The sequence below is a fragment of the Peromyscus leucopus genome, chromosome X (genome assembly GCF_004664715.2).
Source record: "Peromyscus leucopus breed LL Stock chromosome X, UCI_PerLeu_2.1, whole genome shotgun sequence".
Taxonomy (NCBI): domain Eukaryota; kingdom Metazoa; phylum Chordata; class Mammalia; order Rodentia; family Cricetidae; genus Peromyscus; species Peromyscus leucopus.
In genome coordinates this window covers 93123544-93129424 of record NC_051083.1, presented here as the reverse complement: position 1 = coordinate 93129424, position 5881 = coordinate 93123544, and the positions used below count along the sequence as shown (strand labels likewise).

The window sequence follows — 5881 nt, the reverse complement described above, 5'->3', positions numbered from 1 at the left end:
TGACTTAATCACCTCTTTGAAAGCTTTGATTCCAAATATGCTCACACTAGGAGGTAATGGGGATCGGGCTTCCATATCTGAGATTGAGGTGGACACAGGATCATCTCATAACAACTAATACGATCATAAAATGGTGTTCAATATTAAGCATCGGGGCAATACAAATTAAAACCTGTGATGAGATATTGCTATATACCAAGACAGCTGTAATGAAAAGACAGAAAATAACAGGTGCTAGCAGGGTGCAGAGAAAGTGGAAACTTGATCCAGTGCTACTGACAATGTAAAACAGTCCAAGCATGCTACAGGACAATCTGTCAGTGCCTTAAAATATTCAACAGGGACTTACCATATGCCTCAGTAATTCCATTTCTAGATATAGATATACCTCAGAGAAATGCATAAATATGGGCACAAAAATCTAAATACAAGAATCCTTACAGACACATTATTTATAATACTCCCAAATTGGACAGCCAAATTTCCATCAAAAGTAGAATGGAATTTTTTTTTTTTTTTACTATATCTATACAATGAAACATCACGGCACAATAAAAGGAAACTGTGTTGAGACACCATAGGAATGCATTCCATGAGCATAATGCTGAGTCAAAGAAGCTAAATACAAAATAATACATATTTCATCATGGCTGTGAGATCCCATGCATACAATTTTCAAAAATGGGCAAAACAACTTTGTGATTTTAGAAATCTGTATTATTTTAATCTCAGCAGGAGGGGAAGGAAGCTCTATAATGTGTCCAAGTAATATGTTCATTCAACAAGACTGCATCCATTTAATCGTGTGCTTAGGTTCATACAGCAAAATAATTCACTTAAAATTTCCAGGGCCTGTGACTGGGGTCCTAGTTCTGACAGAGGCAAGTGGACAAAGACGCCCATACCCAACCAATAATCTATCTCCAATTGAGATCTGCTTGCAAAGGAATAATTAGTTTTCTTTAATGGAGCCTCACTGGGTATATTTATCACACTTAAGAATGGGCTCCAGCCGGGCGGTGGTGGCGCACGCCTTTAATCCCAGCACACGGGAGGCAGAGGCAGGCGGATCTCTGTGAGTTCGAGGCCAGCCTGGGCTACCAAGTGAGTTCCAGGAAAGGTGCAAAGCTACACAGAGAAACCCTGTCTCGAAAAAAAGAATGGGCTCCATAACCAGCAGTATATGGCCAACACAAAGTAAATTCAATGGTATTTTTGTACACTTTTTGTTTCATATTGCTTTGTTTTGTCTTACTGATCTTTTGTGTGTATACTACGGTTTCCTTTTTTTTTTTTTAAAAAAAAAAAAGGTTTATTTATTATGTATACAGTGTTCTGTCTGCATGTATGCCTGCAGACCAGAAGAGGGCGCCAGATCTTATTTATAGATGGTTGTGAGCCACCAACTGGTTGCTGGGAATTGGAACTCAGGACCTCTGGAAGAGCAGCCAGTGCTCTTAACTGCTGAGTCTTTCAATTTTGTATTTTTATGTTTGTTTTTTTTTGTGTGTATATTTCTTATATTTTTTATTTTTTCTGTTTTCTAAAGAGAGAGAGAGACAAAGAAAGGGCATGGAGTTGGGGGGTCTGTATGTCTGGGAGGAATTGTGAGAGGGGAACCATTATCAGATTATATTGAATAAAAATATTTTTTTTTTTTAAAATTCACAGGGCCAGCGAGACGGCTCAGCTCTTGCTGTGCAAGTATGATGACATAAGTTTGATCCCATGAACACATGGTGGAAGAAAAGACCCAATTCCTGAAAGCTACCTGTTCTCTGACCTCCCTATGATCATTGTGGCATGTGCCCCCCACACACACACATAAAAAATCAAGTTATAAGACAGTTGTGTAGCTTGACCTGCTTAGGGGGCCCCTTGGCAGTGAGATCAGGATCCGCCTGAGGTGCATGAGCTGGCTTTTTGGAGCCCAGTGCCTATGGTGAGACACCTTACACAGCCTTGGTGCAGAGAGGAGGGCTTGGACCTGCCTCAACTGAATCTACCAGCCTCTGCTGACTCCCCATGGAAGGAGTCAAGTCACCTCCTTGCCTTGGAGGAGGTGGGAATGAGGGGTGGGGGGTGGAAGGCTGGGGGTGAGAGGAGGGAGGACAGGGGGATCTGTGGTTGGTATGTGAAATGAATAGAATATTTCTTAAAAATGAAAAATAAAAAAATAAAACAAAAATTGTAAAATATCCTCCAATTTTTTTTTAAAAAAAGTCAGGCATGGTAGTAAGGCAGGTAGCACTGAGGGGGTAGAGGCAGGAGGATTATGAGTTTGAGGCCAGCCTTAACTACAGGATATGGAAAAGTTCCATCTCTTCCTAGAACTCTCCGATGTTGCTTCTTTGCAGTTACTTCTACCCACAGCCTGGGGCAGCATCCGTCTCCTCTGTATCACTGTAGCTTTGGCTTTTCAAGAATCTGTCTAGACTTCGTTATTTTAAAATAGTGTTATATGTAAAGAAAGACAGTTGTGCAGTCCTGAGAATCAGCACAAGAATTTACACTGAGCAGCAAATAGAAGGACAGAACTTAGGGGCAGACAGGATTGCTCCTCACTGAAGCATGTATCAAGGGAAGGTATGCCATCCCCTTCCCTACACAGTTCTTCATCGATTAGCTTGTATGTTGCTGAAGGTTGGAACACAGGGCAGTGCTCTACCAATGGCCATACATAGCTCTGCCCCTAAACAATTTTTTGAACAGGGTTACATATATAAATAAACTGGATTTATGCCAGTTCTTTATCTTTTTTCTTTTCTTTTTTTTGACATTTTTTTTGACAAGGTCTGTTTGTGCAGCCCTAGTTGGCCTTAAACTCATAGAGATCCACTTGCCTCGGCCTCCTGAGTGCTGGGATTAAAGGCATGTGCCACCACACCCATCTTATGGCCAGTTGATTTTAATGAAGTTGATCAGATCAGAAAGTCTTTTCAATAAATTAGGACAATTGAATACCTACTAACAAGAGAATGAAAATGGAATATTTATTCAAACCATATAAATCACCTCAAAGAGGATTAAAGGTTACAAACTCTATGAAATTGTCATGAGCAGTTTCCTAACTATGAATCCAAAAGAACAGGCAACATTCAAAACCGTGGGATTGCATCAAACTAAAAGCACAGCCGGGCGGTGGTGGTGCATGCCTTTAATCCCAACACTCGGGAGGCAGAGGTAGGCTGATCTCTGAGAGTTCGAGGTCAGCCTGGGCTACAGAGTGAGTTCTAGGAAAGGTGCCAAAGCTACACAGAGAAACCTTGCCTCGAAAAACAAAAAAAAAAACAAAAAAAAAACAAAAACAAAAAACTCCACAACAAAAACAAACAAAAAAACTAAAAGCACTGATGTAGTGATATTTTATTTGTGCTTTAACAAATAAAGCTTATCTGAAGATCAGAGAACAGAGCCAGCCACTAAATTAGACATAGAGGCCAGGCAGTGGTGGTACAAGAGGTCTAGGAGTTGGCGAGGTGGAGTTGACTGTGGCTCATTCTGTTTCTTTGATCTTTCAGCATTCGCCCCAATATATGGCTCCAGGATTTTTTTTTTATTAATAAGACTGTTTAGCAATTCGTGTTATACACTGATATAGTTGAGCAAAGAGCCTGAGAGTGAGGAAACAACCCACAGATTAGGAGAAAGCACTTGCAATCTATTCATTTGATAAAGGGCCACTATGCAAAACCTGTAAGGAGGAAGCTCATCAGCAAGAGAAACCAGTTCAAAATGATTGTCTTCATCTAGTTCGCTTGCTATAACAAAACAATGAATACAGAACACAGATTTATTGCTTACCCATTTGGAGAGAGGGAAAGTCAAAGACCATGAGGCAAGCAAGCTACTTCAGTTGCAGCCTTCCTTTCTGCTTCAGAAATGGTACCCTTCTTCCTGTCTTCACAGGGCACAAAAGACAGCTCTCTTTCCCAAGGGGGACTAACGCCTTGTGATCTAATTAGCATTGGTCTATAATAGCTATTTTGTGTTGGGAATTACGTTTCAATATGTGAATTTGGTAAGGAGAGACACAGACATTCCAACTATAGCAATGGACAAAGGCCTGGCGTGATATTTCTAAAATAAGATAAATAATGAACACATGTACTGTTCAAAAACACAAACAACCAAGCCCCCAACAACTCAGCATTAGTAACTATACAGAAAACACAAATTGGACCCACCGTGTGCCATTACCTTCCACCTGTTAGAATGGCCGATATCCAAAAGACTGAAGATAAGCATCAGCAATGACATGGAGAAGAAGGACCACTGCAGGTGGGCATGAATAGTATGCAGTCACCATGGCCAGCATGGAGACGACTCAGAGGCCTGGAAAGAGAAGTTCTGTACCATAGGACTCAGCAATCTCCCTCCCGGGGATTCTACTTAGGAAAAATGAAATCAGTATGTACAAGAAGAGACACTTGCACCCCTGTGGACTGTGCAGCAGTACCTACTCGCCACAGTCCAGAAACAGAACAAACTTGTCTGTCAAACTGATGAATGGTTAAAGAAAGTCTCTCTCACACATACACTTTTTTTTTTTTGACAGCCTGTAGGAACTTTATTTTCCTTCCACCTTTTTTCGCTTTGCTCAGGTGTCTGCAGAGGAGCTCAGGACCACTCTGTGGTGGCTCCAACCCACTCCGTGGCCTGTGCTGTGGGAGCTGCTGACCAGTCAGTCCTCAGTGGCTGGCTGGGCACTCCAGTCTTCAGTAGGGAACTGCTGGATGGGTACAGAGGGCACCTGCACACCCTCGGACCAGTCTGCCACCTCTGGCTGAGCAGCAGTGAACTCAGGAGCTGGTGCAGTCCATTTGCCCTGGAATTCCTCCTTGGTCACAGCCTTCTCAGCAGCATCCTGTTCCTCCTTCTCAATCTCCTCTGGGTCTCTGTAGAAGTAAAGATCATGAATAACTTCCCATGGGTCCTCACGGAGTACTTCCCAGGCCAGCATCCACCACATCAGACCCACTGAGTGAGTGGGCGGTGGTGGCGCACACCTTTAGTCCCAGCACTCGGGAGGCAGAGCCAGGCGGATCTTTGTGAGTTCAAGGCCAGCCTGGGCTACCAAGTGAGCTCCAGGAAAGGCACAAAACTACGCAGAGAAACCCTGTCTCGAAAAAAAAAAAAAAAAAAAAAAAAAAAAAGCTCCCTTATTGTTGCATGGGGTGGCAATGTCCACGTAGTGCAGAGGAGAGACTGTGTTACACAGCACAATGGTGGGCAGGTTGACGTAAGACACCTCTGTGAGGGGATGGTGGTCAGCTCTGGGGTCAGTCACCACTAGAAGCCTCGGCTCCCTGAAGGCTGCTTGGATCTGGTTAGTGAAGGTCCCAGGGGTGAAGCGGCCAGCAATCGGAGTGGCTCCAGTGGCAGCAGCAAACTTCAGCACAGCTCGCTGCCCCAGTGTTCCTGGAGGAGATGACGCTGACATCAGCAGGGGTCTCATTGGCAACAATAGCACGGGCTGCAAGCGACAGCATCTCCCAGGTCCTCTTCAGGTTTATGATGTAGATGCCATCACTTTTCCTTTTGTGGATGTACTGCTCCATCTGAAAGTCAAGGTTGGTGCCACCTAAGTGGGTTCCTGCAGCAAGGAATTTGAGGACATCCTCCTCCTTCATCTGCAGGACATCAAGGGCTCCGGACATTGTGTAAGTTTCCCTTTAAGTTATGATGGGAATCAAGAATAACACCATATGGACCCATCCCAGAGTAACGCGGAAAGCCATACACTTTTTCTTTAAAAAGAAGAAAATGCTGGATTTGTGATAAAATGGATGAACTTGGGGACGCTATGCTAAGTGAAATAAGCCAGGTACAGAAAGACAAATAACATAACATATTTTAAAAAGAAGTCAAACTCATAGAA

General features: G+C 43.1%; 1 pseudogene; it reads right to left on the bottom strand.

The window, feature by feature from the left end:
- Positions 1–4620: 4620 nt before the first annotated feature.
- Positions 4621–5672, bottom strand: LOC114710843 (annotated as a pseudogene).
- Between the last annotated feature and the right edge of the window lie 209 nt (positions 5673–5881).